Genomic DNA, 12,748 nt, shown 5'->3' on the forward strand with positions numbered 1-12,748 from the left:
AGCATTTTTATGTTTAGCAGCAATGTTGAATGGAAGGTACAGAGAATTCCTATATACCTGGTGTATTCATAGCGTCATATATACATGAACAGCCTCCTCCCATTATCATTGTCCCCTACCAGAGCAGTACATTTGTTACCCTTGGTGAACCTACATTGGCACATCATAATCACCCAAGTCCATAGTTTATCTTAGGGTTCTCTCTTGGTGTTGTGCATTCTGTGAGTTTGAACAAATGTGTAATGACATGATTCCATCATTATATTAATCTATAGAGTCGTTTCATTATCCTAATAATCTTTTCTGCTCACTTATTCCTCTACTCACCCTATCCTGCCAATCTTCATATTGAATTATTAAATTGCAATACAAGATAAGGTAAATCTATCTTTTATTAGGCCACCATTTTGAGGCCTTCTCTTTTAAGGAATTTCTTGTAGGCTAAACGATATGCAGACTCCAGATTCTGGACGTTCATCTACTTTTGGAGATCTGCAACCAATCAGTAAGAGAGTAGAGGTGATGCATCTCATGATGATTTTCCAAACAGAAGATCCTGTTTTACTTGGCTAGGCTTTTGAGCCCAGGCTAAATTCTGGGGAGCACAGAACTTTATGATATCATGCAATACTCTGAGGTCCTTTATTGTCATTCCTTTCTGAACATCCACAAGTCACCTTTAATTAATATAGGTATATAGACTTAGAATGAAATATTTCTATAAATATGTTTCTTTTTAATAGAAGCATAATCTTATAACTCATATTAAAATTTCTAGATCACATATTTTAATGACTTTTAACATGAAAGGGAATGTCTGCTTCAAAGACTCTCTTCCCTTCACAGGACACCAGCTTATTTTAGTGTGAACTTTTTTTCTCCAAATACAGTACAGAAAAGTTGGGTAATAATTGAACCTCAGGTTGCAGGCACCACTCTACCTTACTGGATTGTACTTGCTAGTAAATGAAAAGAATTAGAACAGTTTTTGTCTCGTAATGCTTATGAGTTGTTTTAGGGCCCTGGATGGGGGCAAGGTAGTTTCTTGTGATCTGCTTTCTCTTCTATCAAAGACACATCTATTTCTTCTCCCTGTGTTTTCTTTAACACCTTCAATCATCCTTTGCATTCGGGTCCTATTACCTGGTATGTTTGTTCATCCCAAGGCACCCCAAACCTCCAAAACCTGTTTGCATTTGTTTACTGAGGAAGAGGTGGGTTAACTTACTCTTCTGTAGGATAAACAGATAAACCCAATTTAAGATTCCTACAACACGTGTGATGCTTCTGATCAGTGAAGGAAAGAAATCGCTGGGGAATGTCACTCTCCAGGGTGCTAATATTGTATGTCATTATGTCTTAAAATATTCCCTTATGATTTCTGAAATAGATTTTACCCCTTGTATGTCATGGAGGGCTGCTCTTTAAAAGGGATAAAAATACTTGACACCAAGTTAGAGTGTTCTCACAGGTAAGTGACAGAATTCTAACTTTGAACTCCGGAATGTACCTATTTTAAGTAGGTTCACATAATTTTCACCAAGTGCATTTGATGTCATGAGCAGCTTCAGATTTCTGCTTCAGAACTGATCAGGAATAGTTACATCGTTGAACTGAAAATGCTTCAGTGCTAGTGGACATGGCTTTGCCTCTTTCTTAAAATGCACTAAATTGCTTGGGCAGTAGAAATACAGAAGGTTCTGGCATCCATCAGGCAGGACATAGGTGGACATAGAGAAAAGTTATTTTTTTCAAATTCCAGAAACAGTAAGGGTGTACAAATGAGACATTTAGGGACATCAGCAGAGGATTATAGAGAGGACAAAAGGACTCTGGAATCTGAAGAGTCATTTTCCAGATACTCAAAAAGAAAAATAATTAGCTAGATAGAGAATAAATCCTTTATTGCTAAAGTAAAGAATACAGTGCATGTAAAAAATTTAACTAGAAGAGTAATTTGTTGGGTTTTTAATTTAATTTTGTTGGGTTATTTTTTTAATTTTAATTATTATATATCCTGGAAGAATACATGCAAATGTGTCTTATATACACAAATAGGTACATATAAATGCATGTAAATTCACTGCTTGGAATATGATTGCTAAGTACTACTTATGACAACCTTATTACTGATATTTCATATAGTTTTGATTATTATATGTATTTCAAAGTTGAAACAGGAATTTCTATTGTTTTTGGAAGAAATAATGTTAGCATCAGGTTGGTGAGAAAATGAATGAGAAAGAAATTCTGGGCACTGGGGAGAGTGAGGATGCCAAATTCCCAAGGCTACAGCCCCATGAGGTGGTCTAAAGCCCAGGATCCATGGCTGGAAGGGGCCCTGCAAAATCTGGTGTAGCTCCAGTATATTAAAACACATGGCTGTGAAGAAAGGAAAGACCTTGAAATCTTCTAGGAAAGATACAAACAGAATCAGCTGCTTCCCATAGAAGTGCATGAACTTCAAACTGATTTCAAAGTGAGTATGGAGATTGGGAAGGGCTCGGCCAATGATATGCCTATTCATGGAGGCTTTATGTTTATTTATGATTTTTCCTGTATGATTGTATGTATGTTAGCATGTTAGTTCCACTAATATAAATTAATCCTGCTGGAGACAATAAAATTATAGTCAAAACCCATCTGCTTTGTTTTTAACTGTTCAAGTAGAAGATAGTATGGTGTTGTGGGTTTTAAAGTTTGATTCTTTTCGCTTTGTGGAATGATGTTCAACCCAAAGAGCTACACCAGTGAGAGCTTAGGCTTGATTCTTTTTTTTAAAATATATTTTATGGATTATACCATTACAGTTGTTCTATTCCCCCCCTTCATTCCCCTCCACCCGCACACTCTCTCCCCCACCATTCTCCCCCCCTTACTTTATAACCACGTGTCTCAAGTTCTTTAGAGTCTATATTTTCCCACTATTCTCGCCCTCCCCCCTATCTATTTTCTACCTACCATCTATCCTATTTTCTGTACCTTCTCCCCCCTTCTCCCCCTCCCACCCCCCCTGTTTCTAACCCTCCATGTGTTCTTCATTTCTATGGTTCCACTCCTGATCTAGCTGTCCTCTTGGTTTGCTTTTGTTTTAGGTGTGGTTGTTAATAACTGTGTGTTTGCTGTCCTTTCACTGTTAATATTTTTCATCTTCTTTTTCTTATATAAGTCCCTTTAGCATTTCATATAATAAGGGCTTGGTGATGATGAACTCCTTGAACTTGACCTTATCTGAGAAGCACTTTATCTGTCCTTCCATTCTAAATGAAAGTTTTGCTGGATAAAGCAATCTTGGCTGTAGGTCTTTGGATTTCATGACTTGGAATACTTCTTTCCAGCCCCTTCTTGCCTGTAAGGTCTCTTTTGAGAAATCCGCTGACAGTCTGATGGGTACTCCTTTGTAGGTGACTGTCCCCTTATCCCTTGCTGCTTCTAGGATTCTCTCCTTCATTTTGGTCTTGGCTAATGTAATTATGATGTGCCTTGGTGTGTTCCTTCTTGGGTCCAACTTCTTTGGCACTCTCTGAGCTTCCTGGATTTCCTGGAAGTCTATTTCCTTTGCCAGACTGGGGAAGTTCTCCTTTATTATTTGTTCAAATACGTTTTCCACTCGTGGCTGTTTCTTTCCCCCTTCTGGTACCCCTATAATCCGGATGTTGGAACGTTTAAAGATGTCCTGGAGGTTCCTAAGCCTCTCCTCATGTTTTTGAATTCTCATTTCTTCATTCCTTTCTGGTGGGATGTTTGTTCTTCCTTCTGGTCTATTCCATTGATCTGAGTCCCAGTTTCCTTTCCATCACTATTGGTTTCCTGTGCATCTCCCTTCATTTCAATTAGTTTAGCCTTCATATGTTCCTCTAATTTGTGACTATGTTCTTCTAATTTGTGACTATAATCTACCAGTTCTGTGAGCATCGTGATAAATAGTGTCTTGAATTGTGCTTCTGAGAGGCTGGCAATTTCTCAGTCGCTTAGAGTTATTGGCTCTGGGACTTTGAGTTCTTCTTGCACCGTCTTTTGGGCTGTTTGTGCCCATTCCGTAGCAGGATCAGAGCCCTAAAGTGTTCACTAGAACAGGGCAACTAAGTCGCCTGGTTGTGACATTGTATGTGGGCGCGGGGTCAAAGAGAGACAATGGCTTCCCGTCTGCCACCTGCCGCTGCGGCCCTGGTGCTGCAGCCACCACCGTCACCAGGCCCACGCGTTCCATTCCACTGCACGCTAGTGTGCCACCACCGTCAGCCCTCCACCACTGGGTTCGCCCCCTGGGGCCTGTGTGGTCCGTCTCAGTGTGCGCGAATGTGGGACTGTGGTCAGTCTGCCCCACACCCCGACTGGTTCCGGGCTGCCTTCGTGCCTAGGTCGGGGGGTCTGTCCTGCCAGACCCAGCTCGGCTGCTGGCTCTGCCTCTCTTACAAGCCCCGTTGAAAGGTTCTTAGTTGTAGGACTTCTGTATAATTCTGTTTTCTGGTCTTTGGGTGTGTCCTAGTTCTCCAAACCTTTGTTGTGTTCAAACTTGGTTGTGGGAGAAGGCTCAGTGTTTCCACTTATGCCTCCATCTTCACGGAAGTCCCCAGACTCTAGGCTTCATTCTTAATGTTAACTCTACATACTGAAAGTAAGTCTATGGTATGTTCTCTTCTAGATTTTAAAATTATATTAGAATGTGCAAAGAAGCAGAATTATTACCTGTTTTTATTTTCTCACTTAACATATTGTACACATGCCTCACCGTCTATGTCCTCTTATTATTTAGCATTCACAACATCTTAATTTGTAGTAATCTGATTTGCATAATCATGTCCCTATTATTGAACATTTTGTATACTTCTAAATTTTTATTGTTATAAAAAACATGCATCATCTTCAGTTACAGGACTTACATTACCTCATTTCACCTTTAGAAAATTTTTTAGGATTGGATCCCAAAAAAAGGAATAGAAACATGTTTACAATCCTGAAAATATTTGTTAAAACACTTCTGAAAGGATTACATGAAACGAAGGAGTTTGATTGCAATTTAACAATTAATATAAATTTCCCTCTTCTATTGAATTGATTGGGGTTACACTGGCTAACAAAATGATACAATTTTCAGGTGTACAATTCAACAACACATCATGTGTACATTGTATTGTGTGTTCATCACAAGAAGTCTAGTTTGTGTCTTTCATTATTTATTCACCCATACCTTCCTTCACCACCCCCTGACCCTCCAAACCCTCCCTCTCCATTGCAATCACCACATTGTTGTTAGTGGACAAGTGTGTTCTGTCTTTTCTTTTTTTGTTTTGCTCAGTCTCCTCACTTCTCTCCCTCAGCAGCCTTCACCTCCAACAGCTGTCAGCCTGTTCTATCTATGAGTCTGTCTCTATTTTGTTTGTTCATTCATTTTGTTTATTAGATTCCACGTATGAGTGAAATCATATTTTATGTCTTTCTCTGAGTGGCTTACTTCACTCAGAATAATGCTCTTCAGGTCCATCCATACTGTTGCAGATTAAGCTTTTCTTCTTTTTTAAAGCCCAGTAGTATTCCATTGTGTAAATGTACCTTCTTTAGTGAGGGTGAGGATATGAAGAAAAAGGAACCCTGGTGCACTGTTGGTGGGAATGCAGATTGGTGCAAGCACTGTGGAAAACAGGATGGAGATATTTCAAAAAATTAGCAATAGCAATTTCCTTATGACTCAGTGATTCTACCTGGGAATTTATCTGAATTTACAGACAATTCTAATTTGAAAGAACACATACCCACTCTGTTCATTGCTGAGAAGCTGATAACTGCTGTATCGTACATTGGTATCATTTACTTTTTAACAAATGGTCATTGACTGATCCAATGACCTTCTAGCATTTTTTTTATACTCTAGTTTTCTGGGGGACAATTTGTAGCTGAATATGGTGCTCACAGTGCAGCTTTGTTTAAGAATGTCTAGTACCTTGAGAATGTAATGGAAACAGTTATTCTTAAGAAAGCATTAAGAAAAATATTATCCTAATAAATCACATATTTACTGCAAATTTTTCTCCTTAGCTCTGAATGGTTTTCACAAAGATCACGTTATTTTTAATTCTCACAGTAAACCTCATTATTAATTTATATACCAATTTAACAAACAGATTATATGTATATTTACACACATATTTGGGACATAAATTTCTGTTGTATGTGCTGGTGAGGACACAACCATTCTTGAAAACTGATGTGTAGCTATGGAAAATAGTCACTAGTTGGAGTACTTATCTGGATAACTCATGGATAATGTGGCTGTCCTGCTAAGTGAGGGAATAGTTACTACAATTGGCCATGGCACTTACCATACCCAAATTTTGCATTTTGCCAATAGGTCACTCACCTTAATCCTGTGGGATGAGCTGGTAGGTTATACATGAACATGCTTAGTTTGCAATAAAGTCACATAAATGACAAGTTGTACAATATCCGATGGGGCTGCATAGCATAAATAATTAGTAAATATGTAAATAAGTCTCAAGACTCTAGCCAAACTCAACATATTATTTCTATTCCTTACCTATGTGGTTGTTACAAATTTGTATGTGTAGTAATTGGAGTACTACTTTCTGAATCTACATCCCTTGCTCTGTGTCATCCTTCAAGGATGAGCAAAGGACTCAGAAGACTTTGATTTCCACAGGTGCATGAAGAGAGCAGAAGGACCAGCTTTTCTCTTTTGTCTCTTCATGCATTAGGAATACTTAAGTGTTGTAGCTGGGAGTCTCTGTTTAAATTCCAGACCCAGCATGTGACTTGACATTTTCTCTTTCAGCATGGATTGTCTTCCAGGAAAATAGGAGCAATAAGATCTAACATGGACTGTTTCCTAGGACTATTTCTTCAACAGCTCCTTTCTTTACATTAGTTCACTTGGTCGTGCTGACAATACCCTTAAGTAGGTAGGTGTTATAATTTTTCATACACACCCATTCTTATTTTAAATGATGAATGAAGAAAGAACCCAACTCAGCATGTGCATACTTGTTAAATGTTAGTGTAGAGCCAGGCACTTTTCCATAGAGCTTTCTTCTATTATAGGGAATGAATGAATTCATCTTTTTAGTTTTTGTTTTTAATGGATTTATTGGGGTGACATTGGTTAACAAAATTACATAGAGATTAAGTGTACAATTCTATAGTACATCACCTGTATATTGTATTGTGTGTTCACCATTCAAACTCAAGCCTCTTTCTATCACCATTTATTCACCCTTTAACCTCTTCTACATACCCCTGTGCCCACCTCTCCTTCCCTCCAGTAATCACCACAGTATTGTCTGTGTCCATGAGTTGTTTTTCTCAATCCTTTTACTTTTTCAACTATCTACTAACCCACCTATCTGGGTTTGGGCCAGTGATATTGCGGTAGGTCATAAAGACAGAAGTTGAGTTCTGTGATGAAATCTTGCATCAAACTATCCTCTCTAATATTTTCTTTTGTTCCTCCCCTCTCTGTCTCTCTTTATACTACCCTCTGATTCTTCTTTTTTTTTTGGTTCTGCTCACTCTCACTGTTCTCTCTCCTGTACTCACTTCACTCATTCAATACTCTTGTCTCTTCTACACTCTAATTCATTTAGGTATCTATTTTCTGCTGTGACATTTGCTTCACCACGTACTATTCAGAGCTTGATTCTAAAATTAGACTATAAAATTAAGGTAACAATTTTTGTCTTTCTTGGAGGGCTCAGGATTTCTGTTTTCTAGGATCGACAGGATCCTAGAAAGTCTTCGTAAAATCTACATGACATGGGTGTGAGTTGTATGTGACATGGATGGTGAATGCTAGAGAGAGAGGTTATCTAATAGTACCCAACTCTAATTTTAACCTAATTGTTCATGGAAAAACTTCCTTCCTTCCTTCCTTCCTCCCTTCCTTCCTTCCTTCCTCCCTCCCTCCCTCCCGCCGTTCCTTCCTTCCTTCCTTCCTTCCTTCCTTCCTTCCTTCCTTCCTTCCTTCCGTTCTTCCATTCTTCCCTCGTTCCTTCACTATTTACTTATTTTTATTGTTGTCCAAGTACAATTGTCTCTATTCCACCCCCAATTCCTCCTCACCCCAGACATCCCCACTCCCCACCCACCTTTGATTCTGCTCCTCTTTGGTTTTGTCCAGGAGTACTTTGTACATGTTCCTGACAACCACTTTCCCCTCCCCCATTATCTCCTCCCACTTCTCCTGAGTTGACTGTCAGTTCCTTCTTAATTTCAATGATTCTAGTGTATTTTGCTTGCTTGTTTGTTTTGTTGGTTTCACAGTAAATGAATGGGTCAAAAATCTATGATACATTAACATGATGAAATAATATGCACCAGAAAGAAAGAAAGAGTCCTACCCTTTGCCAAATCATGGATGGAACTGGAGAGCATTATGCTAAGTGACATAACCCAGACAGTGAAAGAGAAATACCACATGAATTTACCTCTAAATGGAAAGCGTTTCTGTATCTCAGATCAAAGTTCCCACATTGAAAGGACCAGACACATAGGCACATTACCTTGTAAAAGAATGTGCAGGTCAAATGAAATAACAATAGTGAAAATTTTTTGAATAATAAGTTTATACAACAAGAATACTATATAATCTACGATCGTGTTATTCAGTTAAAATGACACACAGTAATATAAGCAAATAGGTGATAGAGGCATTTGTCTATCTGGGAGAAAAGGGGAGACTTGTGTTATCAAATGTATTTGAACTGGTTTAAAAATTCAACAGGTAAAAGTAAGAATTAAAGAAGGGAAAATTAGGCCCTGGCTGGTGTAGCTCAGTGGATTGAGCACAGGCCTGCAAACCAGAGGATTGTGGTTCGATTCCCAGTCAGGGCACATGCCTGGATTGCAGGTCAGTTCCCTGCAGGCCAACTCCCAGCAGTGGACCCATGAAAGGCAACCATACATTGATGTTTCTCTCCCTCACTCCTTCTCCTCTAAAGATAAATAAATAAATAAAATCTTTAACAAAATAAAGAAGGGAAAAGTAGATTCTTCACTACTGTGATGTACCCTCAAATCAAGGAGTTAGGAAAGGGCAGGAGTGTGAGGAAACATGAATGACTTCAGTGATAAAAGCCCTGGAAGTGTTGGTCTGGTTTAATGTGTACATCTTGTCAGGAGGTAAGTTCATGTCTTATGCCCCAAGACTTCTCTTTATTTATTGAAAGGAAAACAATGTAGAATTATATGACCTGGCTTTCATGGCTGTCCTACATTTGTCCATAATTTTATTTCTTACAAATTTTTGATGAATGACAACAGTGTTTAGGCAGATCATCTCTATGTTTCATCTCTGTTATTGATCAAAGCAATATTTGTGGTCTTCCCAATTCTTTATCTTACAATACTGTCAGGCAAATTTCTCATGGTAGTGATTATTAAAAACAACAAATCCCTTGGGAATCCCATCTATTTCTTCTATCTGTCCTTTGCTGATGTCTGCCTCTTTAGAACCATAGGCGCCAGGTTGATTGTGAATGCTCTTTCTCAGAAGAAGACCACTTCCTACAATTAGTACATGACTCAAGTCTTCATAGTCCACTTCTTTGGATGCATTGAGATCTTTGTGCTCATCCTCATGGCCTTTCATTGCTACATCACCATTTGTAAGCCCTTGAAATACCCAATCATCATGAGCCAGAGAGTGTGTGGTGTGTTGGTGATTCTGGCCTGATGGTATCTTGTATCCACTCTTCAGCACAGATTTTTGTAGCTTTGCAATTGCCCTTTTGTGGCCCCAATGTGATTGACCACTATTCTTGTGACTTGTAGCCCTTGTTGAAACTTGCCTGCATGGACACATATGTAATAAATTTGCTGGTTGTCTCTAATAGTGGGGCCATTTGCATGGTGAGTTTTATAATGCTGCTTATCTCCTATGTTGTCATATTGTACTCTCTGAGAAACCACAACATAGAAGGGAACTTAAAACACCTTTCTGCACGCACATTCCACTTTATCGTGTTTGTCATATTTTTTGTTACATCTGTATTGATATATAACACCCGCCAACCATGTTTCCAGTAGACAATATGATAGCTATATTTAATACCATTGGGACATCCTTGCTCAATCCTGTCATCTATACATTGAGGAATGTGAAGTTTAAAAAGGCCATGAAAATGTTATGATGTAACAAAGTAAGACTTCAGGTAATAAATTCTATATGGGGACTCCAATGTATACTTCCTTAATATCTTAGTTTTGTTTCATGGGAAGGAAAGGGAAAATATTCTTTTGGGGAAATAAACAAGAAATCTGAGAGGATTGCATTAGAATATGGTCATTACTTAAAGTTCATAATCATTTTGAACAACCTGGGATGATCCTTGCTTGAATTCTATCAACATTTGGTCATATTCATTAGGTAACTTAGTTTCCTATGCCTTCCTTTTCTTCTTAGGAAAGAAAAGTAGTGACAAATGACAGAATAAGTGTCTGTGCATGCATATGTGTATATGCACCAACTTTTTTTCTACATTTCATTTTTGCCTTTATGAATGTAGTCATCCAAGCTAATCCCTAGAGTCTGGAAAGTTATAGAATCAAGGTTGCTATCTTGACAAGCTGCTGATTAGAGAATATGTTCTGAGAAATTACTCCTCTGGAAATCTGTGTGTGAGCCTCCTTCACTGGGGGTGTCTACACTCATGAACCCTCCAATTGTGATCAAAGCAAGAAACATCGGTGAAACACTACACTGTCTCTGGAAATCCTCTAAAATTAATTCTGTGTGAGGTGAGGGAGGGAGGACTGTGATATTTGGACAAGTCAGCACTTTCAGTGAATCATGGCTATATGGGTTCATCCCACTGTTGCTCAGAAAAGAGAGAAAGACACAGTAGAGAGTTTGTCAGCATAAATATGTTAAGGTCAAGAAAGAAGGGAGTACAGAGAACAATGCATAATGAAGAAAGAGAAAAGGAGAAAGGAAAGAGGAAATGTTGTCCAATTGGGAGAGAAGGAGCTTAATCTTTCTTATATCTTGAGCATTACATTTGGGTGTATGAACACTTGCAGACAAATAATTGTACTTGGCTCTATGTTTGTTTGGGTATCAGAAAGGAAGTTTTGTTTTTGTTGTTTGGTTCTACAGTGTCTGAAAAGTCAAAATTCAGATTTTTGGAGAAGAATCTTGTATGAAAAGTGAGGCCGAGCACTTCTCAAATTTGGTCTTAGAAAGCCTCAGGAATTTCCTTCTCATGATTAAATAATAGAGAGGCCAGATCTTCTCATATTTGAGATAAGGGCTTGATTAGAAAAGGTGAGAGAAACATAATGCAATAAATAGACTGGAATCACAGGATGAAGCACAGCTTGGTTAAAGACGTATACAACACATTAATGTTTCCTCAAGACAAGCAAATTTAAAAAGTCCTCTAGGATGCGGTGAAACTTGGAGCTGTGACTAGTTTGATATCTGACTCAAGGAACACGTTGCAGAAAGATCGCATAAAGGCCAAAATAGTAAAAGGGTTGGAGAGCTACAGAAATGACTGTGAACCAGGATGCCCAACCTGTGGAAGTATGAGATTGTTCGGCTGTTCCTCTACTCGATTTGAAAATCATCAAAGAATATAATGAGTTGGAGGAAGGAGAGCAAAAAATACTAAAAGAAATATTGCCCAATTCCCCCAAAATTAATGAATTAATTGAGTAACTTAAAATTCTATTGATTTATTTTTAGACGGTAAGGGAGAGACAAAGAGAGGGGGAGAAATATCAATGTGTGTTTGCCTCTCCATGGTCTCCACTGGGGACCCGGCCTGCAACCCAAGCCCTGACTGGGAATTGAAGAAATGAGTGTTTGGTTTGCAGCTCACACTCAACTCACTGAGCTATATCAGGCAGGGCAATGTTCCCCCAAGTTTAATACAGGCTGGAAATGCATGCAACCAAGAATTTCACAAATCCCAAGCATAAAATTCATGGAGGAAATTACAATTAAAGGTAACTTATAATAAATTGGTCAAAAGTTGCAGAAAATTGTTAAAAGGAGCTAAAGGGAAAGGTATGGTGCATAGAGAAAGAAATATAAAAATTACAGCAGAATTCTCACTACAAACAATGCAAACTACGAGAGGGTAGAGTGACATCTTTAAAACCCTTGAGTTTACAGGTGGTTGGTTTTGTCACTTTTCACAACTGGGATGGAAGCAGAAGTGTGAAAATAGCTGATAAAAAGCATTTGCTTCTGTTCCAAGAACCCATAGACCCTGAGGTTAGAGTTTGCCAATGCCAACTCCATAATGATAAAGAGCAAACTCATGATGACTTGAAATCCAGCCAAACTCCATTCCAACCGGAGAGCACATTTCATTGTGGATTCCTGGATGTCATCACGGGGAGCTTTAATCACATGTTTCCAGATGTTCTCTACATCCTGATTCCCAGTTTCACCAGAAGGAGTTAACTTTTCATACTGATATGTCAGTCACTGGGAACACTATGTTATTTCTGCTCTAGCATTGTCTGCTGGGAAATAATCAAAAACAGAATTTTGAAAATATTTTTAGGTAACAGAAGTTTTGCCTCAATCATCCACCATTCCCAGGTAGTTCAAGGAAGAGCCTATTTTCCTTCTCTACAAAGAGTGTATATTTTTTAGCTTGCTCTAGTATCATGCACTTAACTTTGTTTTCTTCTCTCACACTTCTTGCCCTATCCTGGAAACATTCTTCTCCATCTTACTGGAAGAATTCAGCAAAACCCTTTCGATGGGCATTATTTTCTACAA

At 38.5% G+C, this 12,748-nt stretch overlaps 1 pseudogene; it reads left to right on the plus strand.

Annotated features, from left to right (window-relative positions):
- The first annotated feature begins 450 nt into the window (after positions 1-450).
- Positions 451-10,163, plus strand: LOC118997260 (olfactory receptor 4C11-like; annotated as a pseudogene).
- Positions 10,164-12,748: the final 2,585 nt, after the last annotated feature.

This window comes from Sturnira hondurensis, unplaced genomic scaffold (assembly GCF_014824575.4).
Source record: "Sturnira hondurensis isolate 20B ecotype Veracruz unplaced genomic scaffold, ASM1482457v3 Scaffold0012922, whole genome shotgun sequence".
NCBI classification, from domain to species: Eukaryota; Metazoa; Chordata; class Mammalia; order Chiroptera; family Phyllostomidae; genus Sturnira; species Sturnira hondurensis.